Below are 269 nucleotides of genomic sequence, written 5' to 3' on the forward strand. Positions count from 1 at the left end.
GGGAAATAAAAAAAAATAAATATAAAATAATATTAAAAAAAAAATATACACAAAAACACACACACCCAAAACACACCCAACCAACAAAACACACACACACACACAACACACCATAAAATTAAAAATAATAAAAATAAAAATAATATAAAAAATAAATTTAATATATAAAATTTTATAAATATAATATATATATAAAAATACCCCTATTACATATATGAATGACATACACATACAAAATACAACAAAAAAAAAATTATAAAATATAATTA

This window comes from Penaeus monodon, chromosome 31 (assembly GCF_015228065.2).
Source record: "Penaeus monodon isolate SGIC_2016 chromosome 31, NSTDA_Pmon_1, whole genome shotgun sequence".
Taxonomy (NCBI): Eukaryota; Metazoa; Arthropoda; class Malacostraca; order Decapoda; family Penaeidae; genus Penaeus; species Penaeus monodon.